The sequence below is a fragment of the Triturus cristatus genome, chromosome 4_1 (assembly GCF_964204655.1).
Source record: "Triturus cristatus chromosome 4_1, aTriCri1.1, whole genome shotgun sequence".
NCBI lineage: Eukaryota > Metazoa > Chordata > Amphibia > Caudata > Salamandridae > Triturus > Triturus cristatus.
Genome location: NC_140585.1, coordinates 1,276,755,655 through 1,276,771,239, shown reverse-complemented (window position 1 = coordinate 1,276,771,239; position 15,585 = coordinate 1,276,755,655). Strand labels below are relative to the sequence as shown.

At 47.7% G+C, this 15,585-nt stretch overlaps 1 pseudogene; it reads right to left on the bottom strand.

The window, feature by feature from the left end:
- Positions 1–6,096: 6,096 nt before the first annotated feature.
- Positions 6,097–7,778, bottom strand: LOC146856576 (18S ribosomal RNA; annotated as a pseudogene).
- Between the last annotated feature and the right edge of the window lie 7,807 nt (positions 7,779–15,585).

Here is a 15,585-nt window from a genome sequence, read left to right as displayed (position 1 = left end):
AGTGGTGGAGAAAGGGGGCATGGCCTCCTGCAACCTCTAAGTAGTCCTGTTGTGTGGGACTTACTGGAGGTAACAGAAGGGGCAGTTGGACCCCAAGGACGTCCTTGGGGTCAGCTACCCCTCATGTCACCTCCAGTAAGTCCCACACAGCTCGGTTGCTAAGATGTCTTTGAAGGCCACGCCCCTCTCCACCACTCTGCAGACACACCCCCTGGTAGACTACTGATAAAGTCCAGTTTACTCCTGAGGGACCTTGGGGGCCCAGAAGCCAAAAAAACAAAGGTTACAGGGACATTATAGTTAAACTCAAATTTCACTTGTGCAAAACCAGTGAAATTCAGCAGTTATAGTTACCTCAGATAACTATGACTTATGCCCGCACAATGCACTGTGGATGACCTCACATATTCCGTTGGTCATGACATGGTCAGTGACATCCCTGTAACCTTTAGTATTTTAAGTGAATTTCTAAGGTTTTCTGTTTTATTACCTAACTGTATCCTGTAACTTTTGAGAAATTGCAACTGTACAGGAGGCAGATATCTATTAAAAGTCTGCTCTGTTATTGTGCCTTTCGATGGAATTGTCGACGCCCTTGCATCCCCACCGCCCCCCAAATCTCTTATGTAGCATCGCCACACTGATCGAAAGAAGGGATATTTGGATGCAATGCATGCAACTAAGCTTCCATGAAGGCAAAAGCCTACCTAACCTTATAGGTATATGCGCCCTAAGAAGACCTCCTCTTTCAAGGGTTTGTATACCCTTTGACAGCACGAGCAACTAAGAATGCTTGGATGACAAAGAAGACATTTTTGCATGACGCTGTCTGTGAGAAGTCAACATTATTGAATGTGGAGTGTAAGTTTCTGCATACCTTTCAGCAAACTTTGACTTCGGAAAAAGTTATAGAAGAGATATAATACTCATAGTGTGGAGAAGTGTAGCTCACTGGTTAGAGGAGGCATACCCTGAAGCAGAGGTCAGACCCGGGACCAGGGTTCAATTCCTGACGCGGCAGGGTCCGGAGCCCAATTGTCCACGGACTCGATAATTCTCGCTTCGGTGCCCACTCTAAGCACGAGTTCACACTATGCAGCTCTGGGCAACAAGCTTGCTTAATCTCCACAACGGCCCCCCCGCAGCAGGATGCCTGGCTTTCACCTTGGGGATGCCCAGTATGGGTTATCTCACAGGGAAAAACCAGGACGGGTTCCCAATGCAAGCACCAAGATGCCCAAGGGTAAGTTGAGCGCTATATAAGAACACATAATAATAATAATAATAGTGGGCATATAACGTGCAATTCGTCCTCAAAACCTTGATACCCCCTTTTCCTTCCACAAAAACACTTTACAAGTGATTGGTGTTCACTGCGTAGCTTTTATTATTTGACTAACAACACCATCTTTATTTGTTGATAAACCTTCAACATTTTTACCAACTTTTAATAAATGGAAACCATCACACATTACTGAACATAAGATGGCGCCGTATACAGTGCGCCCCAGGTTACCATGTATATACAATTCGGCATCACTAGATCCACTCTTGAGGGGGTGTTGTACCAGCAGGCCACAACCCCACCCCTTTTCCACTACTTCCATTTGAGGTAGCTATCCGTCGTCTACCCTTTAGACGCGGCCAACAGAGCACTGCTTAGCGCCTTCCTGCACAACCGCTCTCTCCATCTTGCTTCCTCCGAGCACCGGCTACTAGGGTAGGGCCAGAGAGTCCAGGGCCACCAGCAGGACGGCCCCCTCTCCCGCCAGCCTATGAGCCTCAATGTCTACCTGCATATTGCAGGGTCAACCCATTTTTGCCAAAAGAAGTCCCCGCCCTTTCTCTCTGGCCCGGGACCCCGCCACCCCGCCAACTCTACCATTAACTTTGGGATGGGTGGGTGGGAAAAACTGCACCAGCTGCGACCCTCCAGCAACCCCCTGAGGCGAGAGGACAAAGAGGGCTACTCCCCTGAGTCCGGCACTTTTAACAGCTTCGGGGAGGGATCACCAGCGCACCTCCCTATCTTCTCGCATTTCTTTGCGACCCTCCCCTTGTCCACTTCGGGAGAAACAAAACTGTTTTCTCTTGCCCGAAATGCCACTAACGGCAGCCCTCCCCTAAGCGCGGGGGGTGCCTCTCATTCTCAACCCATACTGTACATCAAATTTCCTTAGTCAATTTCTGTAATTGTTTGAAGTAAAGGCCACTTTTCTTTACCAATAACCTACATTTTGTCATCTTATTATTATGGAGCGGAATTCTCTTGCTGTGCCCAGTTGTTGAACTTCAGCACAGTTCTGGGGTAGCCAATAAATAACATAAACGAAGGACTAGTTGATGCAGCCTCCTAACAACACGGGTCCAGTCTGAAAAGACATTTGATTCCCCACCTTCCTATAGTCGTGTGCTACATGCACCAACATGGAAAACATTTAATTATCACACTCAAGAACAAAAATCGCTGCTAATGAAGAAAATCCGATCATATTACTATTTAGTGAAGCTATAGAAAATTGTGCGGTCATACCTATGGCGAACAGTGCTACTAATTTACTCCCAAGGACAAGGACTGGAAAGTTAACTGAAACAACTCAGTTATCACAGGCAGAAAAATACACACCGTTTTATGTCTGTGTCAGTTATTTGCCCAGGAGAGGCCAATTTGGAGCAGAGGTATGCACCGGGAGCCCTTTAACAAACCAAGAACAACCTCACACTTTATAAGCACTACGCGGGCACCTTTCGCCTGAACCTTCAAGTATGCTTTCATGTCTCCTCAGTTTTCAGTCGTTGTTTGCCTAGGATTCGTATCCTTACCCTCCCAGCTGATTTTGTGCAAACGAATACACGATTCATGAGACACTCCAAAAAGGTCTGAAAGGTCAAAATGAATGCGATCAGATGAAGAACAACCTCTTAAGCATTGGCAATCAGGTAGCTGCAGTCAAGTGTTGTGGCAGACAGAATATTGGCAATAAAACATCAACCATAACAAATGTTCTTTCTTTGCTCACCCACAAAATACAAGCAAAACAATTAGTTTGTAAGAAGGAGCCATTAGGGTAAGATTATGGCAAATGGCTGTACGATTGTTGTGCTCTTTGCAATTAGTGTGCCACCCATGTTATGCGCACGAATAAAAACAGTTCAAGGTACTACTGAGGGTTGATAACTGTAGCCTGCTGGTGCCACTGAGAGATTCTCAATTAGTCATACTGTAGCACCACCTGCTGCCCAGGCTCAACAACTGCCATTAAATAGTCATTTTCCCAAACAGCAATAAGCCTAAACAAAACTTCAAACAAACAAGAACACCGTGCTCCCTCCGTCGAAGAAGCCAGTCCCCCGTCCCACACTCTCTTATGAAGGTAACACACCAGAGCCGTGTGCTCACCCCATGGACCCACCCTACCTAACCTCACCTCTCTTCCCACCACAGCTGCACCTATACAAGGTCCTTGCAGTGGCAACCAGTGAGCCAGGGGATCTTCAAGGCCCTCGCGGTCCCAGAGATATCCCCGCCTCCTGCAGAAGGTGCATTGATCCCACAAGCAGGGAGCTGCTGGAAATTCAGGTCCCTGTGTGCATAAGCAATACTTTCATCTCTTTCCCTGCCTGCATACCTGCGGGCAGGGAAAGAGATGAAAACTCTGCTACCAGCAAGCGGGAGCATTTTGACAGCTCTTGCATGCTGGAAGTAGAGTGTTTGCTTTTGCTTGGCTGGAGCTGTCACAGCTCCTACCAATCAAAAGCCAACAGCTATCTGTAGAGGTTGGGTACCTCAGGAGATAGCAGGAGCTGGGCCTGGGGGGCGGGTGGTGGTAATCTCAGAGCCATATATGGCTCCAGGAGGGGGGATTTGTTGCCCTGACGGGGTCCCTTTTGGAGCCCAGGACCAAGGCTGCGAGGTTAGTGTATTTGTATGCTGTCCCCGTTTCTTTTTCTTTTGTGTGTGTTTGTACCTAATGCTAATGGGTCTGAGACTCAGCAGGATGTTGCAATGCTGCTGCCTCTGGATCATGTGGTTCCATCTGCCACAGTCGTTTTGTGTTTATTCAGTATTCTGCCCAGCGTACCTTGGGAGTCATTCTCCTTAGACCATTCTCTTTCCCGGCTTGGGCCTTTAACAATACTTGATCTACCCTTCTCAGTCTGGTGGGCATGCAAGTACACCATGTGAGAGTTTTGTCTGGTGGATCATGTTGGGAGCGAAATGCAAGTGCGACCTAGTGGTATGTTTATTGGGATTCTCCTGCTTGGAACTACAATGGGGAATGTGAGAGTCACTGTGGGGCATTCAAACAAGTTCTGCAGGCTCAATAACTAGGTCTGGGGGCAATTCAATTTAGGAAGGCTGGGTTGTTGACACGGTTCACCGAGTTGGCACACCTATACTCATCCATTGGCTGGATCAACCTTGAGAATGAAACATCACAGGTGACGATTTTGGCAACAGAAAACTGACTAGCTAACTGGTGGACATCTTCAAACTTGTCAAACCCTTGGAGCACCATCCTGCACTGGGGAGGTTAGGAAGCTCTACCTGCTGGCTGGCACAATCGGTCTGCAGGGACTGGGCCTTCCATAGGAGATTACAGGAGCTGTTTGGCCAACGTGAGCCCAAGACTCTTCCCTGGTCCAACGCCACCCTGGCCTGGGTAGAGAAGGTTTTTCTAACTTTAGCCTGGAGCTCTGGCCTGCATTTACCTGGCCTCCCAGGCAAGAGACAATGGCTTTACCCATTTTTTGTGGGAGAAGAGAGGGAGTTACTATTCAGTCAGCAGGAGTTCCAGATTTCTCCTGGGTATGATAAAACAATGACCCAGGTTGGAAAGGTGGCCCTGCCTGGTTCCTGGAGCCCTGGTCCTTATGACCTGGGCCTCCCAGGCAAAAGCCATGGCTTCACCTGCATCTCACCAGGGGTTACGGGAGCCCCAGACTCCCCTCTCACGGGTCGAACGCCGCCCTGCCCCAAGATCTGCCTGGTGGCTGGGCGTTCACTGGGGTGCAGGGGACTCATCTCCGCTCCACACCCTGTAGGGGCATGAAAGACCTCTCCAGTCTGTAGCTACCATGTCCTGCCTATGCACTGTGCACCCCTGCCCATCAACTTAGGCTTCTCGGGTCTGTGCCTTCCACCCTCTTAGTGACCAAGCTTGGGGAGCTAAGGAGGGTTAAGCCCTCTGCCAAACCCCGCTCCCTTCGGTCTGTCTAGGAAGCCATTTTTTCTAGACTATTAAGCCCTAGCAGTGGGCACCCAAGGCATTGCGCACAGGAGGCCATGGGACATCACACACAGCCAGTCACATTAGGTTTTTCAGGCACTCCCCCGGCCCCACCAAGGTGGGGAGGCTAGGCATACCTCTATGGTAGGAGCAGTGGGGGGGGGAAACCCTGTGAAAGATGATCAGGTGCCTGACCTTGGAAGGGCCAAGGAAGCAGAGCCCTCTGTGACAGGGTCCACTATGCCCTGGAAGGCATCGAGGGGAGAAGAGCCAGGTTCCCCCACCTAGTCAAATTAACTCACCTGCTTATGGTACATATATGTGGAAGCTCAAGTGGCTTCTTCTCCCAACCCTTGAAGCAGTTCACACTGGCTTTGAGAGGCAGAGCTTTTCCAACGAGAAGAGCCAGGGTACCCTCTTGGCCGCAGCTCCTTCTCATACAGGCTGCCTTGCCGCACTAGACAGGCCATTCCTTAGTCACTCCAAACCCAGGCAGGCCATCATCAGGCATGAGTACCCAGGTGGCAGGGCCCTTGGGGAGTTCCAGCCCTGGAGGCACTGCAATTCAGTTACCCCAGGTGCATGCTGGGTAAGCATGGCTTTCATCTCAAGAGAGCTGTCTCTCCCATAGTGTCCATCCCAAAGTGTCCGGGGGGGGGTGTCTCCCACGCTAGGCCCTTGCATGTCAGTTGGGTACTTATGGGTGAATGACCACACACTGTTCCTGGTCCTCACCAAAGCAGCCACGGACCAGTACACTGGCCAGGATGCACAAGGAGAGGGCTGGGCCTGGTGCCCTGGGTTCCATCTGGCAGGTGGCCAAGGGTTCAAGCTTTCCCTGTCAGTCACTCAGCTGCTTCACCATTAATGATCTTTTACGGATTAATCTACAGTAATCTTGTTATGACTTTGGCTTCCTCTAGATAGTCAAGTTTATTTGTCTTCTTCACTCTCCACCAGAGTCATTGCTGACCCTGGACAATCAGAGTACCTCACTTATTAATCCAATCTGTATTAGTGATGGGTGGTGTGTACAGAAGGAAAGGACTTAATCGACACAAGATTATAACCTTCACTTACTGGGAATTCCTCATTCATTGGAAAATATTGTGAATCCTAATCCCTCTTATGAACAGGGTTCAGTGGGTTGCCTGCATGTGTCGGCAAAGGGAAGACACACAATGATCAGTTTAGTGTAGCATGCGCACAGCCTTGGACATCTAAAACCATCACAGACCTTTTATTGCTCGATCATGTGTGGCTGAACAGCACTTGTCCCTCTAAGAGATTGCATGCCAACTGCTGAGGTCGGGGGGGGTCACGTAACTAGTTAGCATGGAGGAGTTTTCATTATTGCAATGAACCAGACAAATTGCTCCACCAACTAATAACAGCCATGCACCACCAATCTGTCCAGTCAGGGTGAGGTTTCCCGTTTTGAATCTAATTAAGCTGCAGGCTCGAATCCTGGTGATGCCCTTTCATCAATTCCATTAAGTTTCAACTATGTAACCATAGTGAACCCAACCTTCTCCTCCGTGGCACAACGACTTTGGTTTCCCAGAAGCTGCTCGGCAAATCATCTGAATAGGGCAGCTCGATTGCTAGTTGGCATCGATTATGGTCTGACTTAAGATGATATCTGATTATCTTTAAACCTCTGACTTTTTTTCTCGATTAAAGAAAACCTTCTTGGCATGTACTTTTGCATTTGTTTGTATTGCACGGCCCAGGAATTTTACCTTTAGTGTCACAATTTGTATACCCCCGGCTGTCCCTCTTGAACATGACACCAGTTCCAAAAACCAACAAAATAGAACCAGTGTCCTTTTCCATTATTTCTAGCTGAAGTATTAAGGAGACTGTACTGCTTTGAACACTCTAATTTTTTCAAATTAAACATTTGAACCCCCAGGACAATCAATCAAGAGCATCAAGGAAGTGCCAAGGAAGTGCCAAGAGGCTGGGACTTCGAGGCGGGCTGCCAGCTCAATCCAAAGAGCCAACTATGAGCTTGTTAATTGGAGTGACTTCAGAATACGCTACTGGAGCTGGAATTATCGCACCAGACTTGGCCTTCAATGGATCTTCCTTAAATGGTTTAAAGTGTACTCAATCCGATTACACGACCTCCAAAGAGTCTTGTATTGTAATTTGGATGCCTGCTGCCTTCTTGGATGTGGCATCCATTTCTTAGGCTCCCTATCTAAAATCAAACCCTGATTTCCAGTTACCTGTGGTCATCATGGTAGGCACAGAAAGAACCATCAGAAATGTATACAGCAGACCTCCATATTTATCATCACCATCACGGCACATGTGATTGGCCTGAGGTTTTCTAGATTCACCAAAGCGGGCCCATAAGCTGATTGGTCTGATAATTGCATACATCCTGGGAGGTCAGCGCTCTTCAGCATGCATTAGCTCTATAATTCTCTAAAAAAATTCAGAGAGTCACCCTTTTAGTTTGAAATCTTTTTATTGAGTTATCAACAAACAAGATGCAGTGAGACATGGGGCCGAGGTCGCAGGCCGATAGCTGTCGTTTTGCTTCGCAGAGCATCAACATAACAGAAAATAAGAACTTCCCCACCTCCCTCCCTATCCCCCTTCCCTCCCCCTCCTTTCTCCTCCCCCGTTCCAGACGCCTGAGCAGCAAGGTGAAAAACAAAGCCAGAACTCCATAGCACATAGGGGTAATTTCTAGTTTGTGCTTTGACCCAGTTCGGAAAAGCAAAGCAGCCGCAGATATGTAGGGCAGGATAGCTCGCGGAATTCAGTGCACAACAGGGAGACAAAGGGGCGCCACACATCAGCAAAGGAGGCCCCATCCCCTTGAAGCGAGGAGGTGATAAGCTCCATGCCCAGACATACCACAAACGGTGCAGCCATCCTTGTATGTTTGGTATGTTGTCTGTGCCCCAGTGTGATAATATATTTTGTAATGCCGCCCCTAGAGCTACACCTATTTGCCTGCTTTTGCGAGACTCAAGGGAATAGGTAAGTCTGTCAGATAGCCCCAGGACCACGTACACAGGGAAACGTAGGAGCGTAGTGTCAAAGTGGCTGCCCATCTCGTCCAGTACCTATGTCCAGTAAGTAGCGAGCGTAGGGCATTCCCATAACAGGTGTAAGAGTGTGCCTTCAGAGTCACACCCTCTCCAGCATGTGCGAGAGCGATCAGGGTCGCTCTTGTGAAGTCAGGAGGGTGTAAGGTACCAGTATGCCATGATCTTAGTAGCCGTTTCAATGCTATTTATATTACTTGCTGAGTGTCGGGCTCGATAATGAATATCCGTCCATTTTTTGGGAGTCAGAGTCTAACTTAGCTCCGCCTCCCATCGTCTTTGGCCTACTGACTTTACCGACTGTTCAGGGGGACGCAAGATGAAGTAGAGTTCTGTGATAAGTCGCTTTCTGGATTGTTTGGAAAGCAGCCAGCACTCATACTTGGTAAGGAGAGTCACCCTTTTAAAGCCAAAATGGACAGGGTAGATGAAACCAATAAAAAACAGATTTCCCCTTTGTGCTCACACTTCAACCCCACTGGCCATGAAGTCATTCAGAGTGCACTCAACAAAATTGCCTGTCAATATTCATAAACTAAACCATCAATTATGACTGCCTCCTTTATATATGAAAAGGTATATGCTTATTAAACATACATGTCATTATATTCACAATTTACAGATCAATCAATATACAACACAATATAAAGCATGATAAAAAGTACAATTAAATCTAGCCTAAAAATTCATAGTCAAGATCTAAAAGAACCTCATCTATGCAGAAATTATTATATTCAATTATAATTCTCTTATAACCAATCTTCTCATTGTAAGTGCCCTATATGCATCATCAATGATGGGCATATATAAACACATACAAACAAATATTGTATAATGGGGTGTTATCCCTGTATGAATGATATTTTATCCCTGTCCAAACGATGTCAGTCCCAGTAACAGATGAAGCATTCAAAGTAATCATAACTGATTTATTGAGCGATTCACATTTTAATTTTATCAGCTGTGTGTACTACTTACATGTGCATTGCTTAATCTTTGAGACAAGCCTTTGCTGCTGGCAGGATCCACCATATAGCTGCACCTGGTGGATGGGAGAACAAGCCGCATATCCATCCAAACTGACCTTCATGCAACTCGGGAGCCTGCTGTGTGAGCCCTTGCTTCCGGGATCAGAACAGTCATACGGGCACCGCCAGTACCAGCTTGTTCCATGACAGCAGAATATGAGAGGTGGGTCAAGGCATAGCTTGAGCTAGACACAGGGATGATGTGTTCGGCCTGAGAAGCCATGGCCACCCCATAGTAAAGTTGTTCTGAGCTGATGGAGAAGGCCAAATGACAGGCATTGGGGGCCTGGCACCTGAGGTAGCCTCCTGGACTAGCTCCATCTGACCTTCCGTTTTTGTGGGACCACTTCAGAAGTTGCTAGGGGCTGCTTGGCATTTGCTCTGCTGAGTAGCCTCTACTAAAAGCAAACACCCAAGTCTGACAGTCCAGGCACAGGGCAAGTTCTTGGATTCAAACAGCGGGGTTGGCCAAGCAGTCCATGACTAAATTGACCAAGTGTGCCCAATCAATCTGTATAGTGCTTGGGCTGGCTAAACTGCTCCTGAGCAGGCCACCCTGCATGGGGATGTCAGCTGCCCTGCCTATTCAACTGGAAACAAGGCTCAGAAGAAAGGCCCATCGTACCGGGCTGGAAGGTAGTCGTAGACTTAGTTCCTGGGCCGGCCCAGTGCCCTTCAGCACACAGGGAGAAAGATTAGAGTACAATGGGACCCCCTCAAACCTAGTCCCTAATATTTCAGAGGAAGACTACTTGCCTTTCTTGTAATCCATGCACACCTGAAAAAAGGGGCCATCAGAGCAAACACATCCAATCTCCTGAAGCCCTGGCTGGGCTTGGAGTGTCAAATGCTCCTTCGCAGTATCTTCAGGGTAAGCCAGACCATCGTTATAAGAGTACAGTATTTGGTAAACCACCCACCTCGAGCAGGCTACCCTGCATGTTGATATTAGCTTTGCATCCATGCCTGCTCACCAGAGAGTAAAGCTTTGAGGGCAGGCCCATTGGAAAGGGCAGGAAGGATGCCACATACCTGTGCCCTGGGAGCCCAGCCCTGCCGCCAGCCAAATAAGAATGACCAAACAACAAGAGTGTCCCAAGTACCCTGTCCCTACTAATGTGGAGCAATGCTATCCCTCCTTTTCTGTAGTATATGCACACCAAGTGATGGAAATCACAATCAAATGTCTGGGGCTCGGAGTGACAAAATGCATAGGCTCAAAGGATCTGGTCACACTGTGCCTTATGAGAAAGGATTCCATCTGCCTCTGTAAGAGACTTAGATTCTTTGGCCCTGGTTTTTAGAGCCCAAGCTGGTTATCAGGCAAGGAGCTGTAAGGAGGTCCTTGCAGAGCTCTGACCCACTGACTTGGAGATTAAGAACAAAGGTATAAAAGAATAGAGACCATCCCCTACCTGGCCTCTACTAATCTGTCCCACATATCTGGGTAAGATTAGAATCATAAGGGGACAGGGGCTATCTTGCAAAGCTAAATACCATTTGATCCCCACCCATCCTTTAATAGAGAATTACCTATTTCAAAGGGACATCAGAAATGTTTTGGTGCTCCATAAAATGTACATCCTTGTCTGGCAAGGATTAACTCTAACTCCCATCTTGTTGGCCTCTGGCACTCAGGAGTTCCATAATGAATCTTTATGTCCAAATACTCATTCAATACATTATAAACACAAATGAATGCTATGCTAACAATAATTGCACATGCAGCATCAGCACTCTTCCTTAGGGAATTTGTAGCACACACAATATACATTAATGTAAGGTAAAAGGTGCTACCATGGTACTATGCACACACTGCCACCTAGGGTGTCTATCTGCCTAAGACAGTGTTCTTGCTGTAAATTATACAATGTAGTAGATACCAGAGCACACTCAGGAGGTCTGTTAATGATAAAAGTAATCCAAAAGTATACTCCATCAAGTTTTAGTTTTTATTGTTGTAAGGTGACTTTATTCCATTTGTAGTTTCACAATATTCGGTTGTATGCAAGTAGAAGCAGCCGACACGTGTTATTATGATGTTATGATATAGCATAACACATGGCATTTTTAAATTAACGAAAACCTCATATAGTAGTGATGATGTGAAAAAGATTTTGCTCCTCTTGCTTACAATTAAATATGGTGTTCCTGATGCCAGTCTTTTCCCAAACCGAGGAGAAGACAGAGGTTGCCCTCCAAAGGAGGGGTGCGCTTTGGGTACCCGTCAAGAACATTAACCCCTGCTCTGGGTCTCAAGCTACCTTACACGGGATTCCTGCCGTGAACCAGCATGAGTGTTGCGCGAGTTGTCGTGAAAAGCCAAAACCTACAGAGATTTACTGCAAAAATTGAACTCTGGGCTGGGGTGCCCACTTGCTAACCACACAGAACATTACCATCTCAACAGTTTGTTTTTCCCCTCTGCTGTTGCATCCCAATGTTCTCTTCCTCCAGGATGCCTTCTTTATAAATGTCCTATTTTACTACAGTACACAAATGTACTGCTCGATTTTTCCGGTCTTATTGTGGTGAAGGGTGATTTAGGTGACTTCAGTCTCTTTCCATTCAAGTCTAAGGGATAGAGTAGTGTATAGAGCCTATCTATTAGGCACTTCGACATGATCCTGTGTTCTTCCCCATAGATCAGGGTTTGCATACATATCCTAGGGGATAGATTCGTTAGCATTAGGGGTAATCTGTTCTGTAGTGAGGGTATTTCATGGAGCCGTGCTGAATTCAGGCCTGGTAGGCCTTAAACGGGAGAGACTCCATCTTTCCTCCTGCTCTGGCAGCTTGGAATGTTTCTAGGTCATAGGCAGTGTTTTAGTTAGGAGGTGTTATTCGCTTGGAGAGAACCGGTTCAGGCCGGCCCTTATCGAAGGATTGTATTTTTCTTCATGCCGAAGACACTACATCAGGCCGGCCGGCTGGGAACGTGTCCTTGGCACGGGGAGGTACAAGAATTTGGTGGGCGGCAGGTTACGGGCTGGAATTTTCCATGAGGAAATACACGTCTATATTAGTGAAAGTTTGAGGCAGATACTGGCACTTGCTTCTAGTCCATAGGCGGCACCCGGCCGTTAGTAGTAAAGCTGCTACTTATTCCAGGGAAGACAGATGACAAACTTGGAGGTGGAGAAAAACCGAGAAATAGATATTCCAAAGAGAAGAGAGTAGCCGATGAGGAAGAGGTCCCAGTGACTCGGAGAGGGAGACGGGAGTAAACCCGTGATTGCGGAGGTGTGACTTCCAGGCGAAGCCGAGGCGCAGACGAGAAGGGAACCTAGATGACCATTGAGTGCAGGCTACATACGACCAAGGTGATGTCAACCCCTTACTATTAGAGTGTACAACTTAATCTTTCACTTTTCTTTGCAGGTTATGTGATATGTATTATGTTCCGTGAGTGTGCATGTAATAACTAAATAAAGTATTCAGTTTGTAGTAAAGCAATATGTGCTACGTGTTCTTGTGTAAGAGGGTAACCTATTCTTCTAGTCAGCTGTGACTTGACATGAACAGATGTTAATCCTGATCAGGTAGGTGGTAACTGAGTAAGGGAGAAAGGAGCCCTTCGAACTAGGGAACAAGTTGTGCTCAACTAGCTGTCTCTGTGTGATCTGATATATAGTAACACTGATGTCGTGGTAATTATAGGATGAACTCGTGCTAAGGCTGCCGTCTGGGCAGGAAGTCCTGGGTCCGTTTGGGACCGCGAGGCTGTGACTGCCGTCTGGGCAGGAAGTCTGTGGCTGCCGTCTGGGCAGGAAGTCCTGGGTCCGTTTGGGACCGCAAGGCTGTGCTAAGGCTGCCGTCTGGGCAGGAAGTCCTGGGTCCGTTTGGGACCGCGAGGCTGTGGCTGCCGTCTGGGCAGGAAGTCCTGGGTCCGTTTGGGACCGCGAGGCTGTGGCTGCCGTCTGGGCAGGAAGTCCTGGGTCCGTTTGGGACCGCGAGGCTGTGGCTGCCGTCTGGGCAGGAAGTCCTGGGTCCATTTGGGACCGCGAGGCTGTGACTGCCGTTTGGGCAGGAAGTCTGTGGCTGCCGTCTGGGCAGGAAGTCCTGGGTCCGTTTGGGACCGCGAGGCTGTGACTTGTAGGTCTTGGTATATATAGTAGGAATTCCCTGTCCTTAGGTGGTACATATATGTGGTTTCAGTGGTGTAAATATGCCCTAGGGAGGGGGTAACGTTCTGGTTTGGGTTAGAGAGGCTCTGCTGAGCGGGTTCTATCTGATCCGAAGACCCAAGCAGAACATTTGGCGTCACGAACCGTTTACGAAACCTGTGTGCGTTGTAGTTGTCTTGTGTTTGCTTTCGACGCGTGCGTGGTTTTGTTTGCATTTTATATTTCTGTGTATAGTTTTTATTTTTCTTCCTTCTTTTCTTTTTCTTCTTTTCTTTTTTTTCTTTTTCACGATGTTTTCTAGAAGGTCTAAATCTACTTTTAAGTTGCCCGTTGATATTCCCGGATGGGATTCAACGCCTTATGAAGCCTTGGCCCGTGAGTGGGCTGATTCTACTGGTTTGAGTGAGAATTGGAATTCTTCTTTGGAGCTGGCAGAGATTCCCATTTTGGGGCGCAGAGGTTGGATTCTTTTGTCTGCATACAGGATTCTGCATGAGAGATTGTTGAAGTTACAGATATCTCTTAAAGATGTGGAAGCGCACTTTGTTGAGATTCAGAATTCTCATACTTTGTTGCGGTGTCAAAATAAGTTGCTTGCTGATAAACTTGAGACTTACCAAACTATTGCCGAACGGGCGGCTGTGCGAATTGCTCGTTATAAATACAAGAACAGGCGCGGTCGGGTTTCGACGCGAAAGGTGCGTCTGGTCGTGGCGACAGCCGGGCTGGATTAGAATCCTGATGAATGGGATGGTAATATCTGGAACTCGACTGATTCTTGTTCCTCGGGTGAGGAGTCTGCCAAGCGCGAGTCTTCTCGCTCCCGCCATGATTGTAAGTCTGCTTCTCGCACCTTTGATGGTGCACCCCGTGATTACGCTCGTTCTTCGAGTGGGATCAATGCTTCTTACACTGATTGTCCCTCTACGAGTACTGATCGGGCTCCTTGTGATGCTCGTCCCGCGGTTTCTGCGCATCCAGTTTTCCGTCGGAAGTTGCAGCAGTCTCCCAATGCTCCGCAGGGTATTTCTTTGGACTGTTTAGAAGACTTTACTCAGCAGGAAATTAGTGACATTTTGCAGCAATTTCGGCAGCGAGCTGGTGAGTCCTTGCTCACATGGATGGTGCGCCTTTATGAACTGGGCGCTGCTGGTATTATGTTGGATACTGGCGATTGTTTAAAGTTCTGTTCCTTGAGTTTGGATTCTACTGTGCAGGATCATTTTCGTAACTATAATGGTGTTGGTCAGATTTCTTTACTCCAATTGGCGACTGAGGGTTGTAATGTAAAATATCCTACTGAATCTGACTGGCCTGTGAATGACAAGCCGTGGTATACTTTGCGTGATGCTGCTCAACGTCTCAAAGAGGAGGTGATGAAAACGGCAATTTTTCTGGGTACTGCTGACAGGTTGCTTGATGGTTCGTTGACATCTTCTGTGCGGAACCGTATCATTCGATCTTCCCCTGTTGCCTATAAGCAGGTCATGATGACTTTATTGATTAATCAGACTGGTAACGTGTTATCTACGGTTTTGGAATCGGTGCGCCAACTCGGTGAGTTGGGTGAGTGGTTTAAACCTGAACGTCAGTCCCGGCCTGACACTCGTACTCCTGGTGAAAATAAACTTACTAGACGTGATATTTTTTCTGGTCTTCTGGCTGATGGTGTGCGGAGGGAGGACATTGATGGTGAGACTACCGCTCGTTTGTAGGAGTTGTTTCGCAAACGTGGCTTGGATCGGAAGGAGGGTGCCCGGCGTGTTCGGACCACTGAGTGTGATCGTGGTGGTTCTGACGGTAGCGGTGATGACGACCGCCGTGGGCGCTCTGTTCGTCGTGATGATCGACGTTCTGCACGTGATGTGTCCCCCCGTCGAGAGAGAGACGGGGAGAGAGAGGGGGAAAGAGAAAGGGGGAGAACTGACTATGTTTACAGCAGACGTAGAGATGATAGGGATCAATCCCCTGAGTTGAGGAGGAGAGAGGATCGTCACAGTTTGGTCGATCGTAACCCGCAGTACAATGCAGAAGATACGAATCCGTTCCGTACTGGGAATGGATATGAACAGGAGGTACCGATACCTAAGAAGCGTGAGAGTCTTTATCCTGATTTATCCTGGTATACAGA